The sequence below is a fragment of the Odontomachus brunneus genome, unplaced genomic scaffold, assembly GCF_010583005.1.
Source record: "Odontomachus brunneus isolate Ranch 3 - 2012 unplaced genomic scaffold, Obru_v1 Obru_scaffold_210, whole genome shotgun sequence".
NCBI lineage: Eukaryota > Metazoa > Arthropoda > Insecta > Hymenoptera > Formicidae > Odontomachus > Odontomachus brunneus.
The window spans coordinates 126,766-127,401 of NW_022639660.1; positions in this window are offsets into that span (position 1 = coordinate 126,766).

Genomic DNA, 636 nt, shown 5'->3' on the forward strand with positions numbered 1-636 from the left:
ATATATATATATATATATATATATATATATATATATATATATATATATATATATATATAAGGTGGTAAACTTAGTTCCTGCGGCTCATGGTTAGATGACGTTAGTTGTAAGTGTAATTTATTTTGACATCTGAAACTGGCTGCATTTTAGAGGTTAGACATTTGTCAATAAAATTCAGTGCAAAGAGATTCATTTAAGCGAGCAGTGCTATTTTTTCTTTTGATTAAATATGGAACGTGATAAGTTGTTTTTTCGACATGTGCTGCTTCATTACTTTGACTTGAAAAAAACTGCAGCTGCAGCTCATAAATTGCTTTTCGAAGCTTATGGCAATTATGCTCCATCGGAAAGAACATGCCAAGTATGGTTTCAGCGATTTAAGAGTGGTGATTTTGATGTCAATGATAAAGAACGCTCAGGCCAACCGAAAAAGTTTGAAGACACCGATTTGCAGGCATTATTGGACGAAAACTCTACTCAAACGCTCCAAGAATTGTCTGCAGCATTAAATGTTACTCCGATGGCTGTTTCCAAACGTCTACATGCAATGGGAAAAATTCAAAAGGAGGGAAAATGGGTACCACACGTAAAGTCATGCTTTTGCACGACACGCTCGACCACACGTTGCCAAAGCCA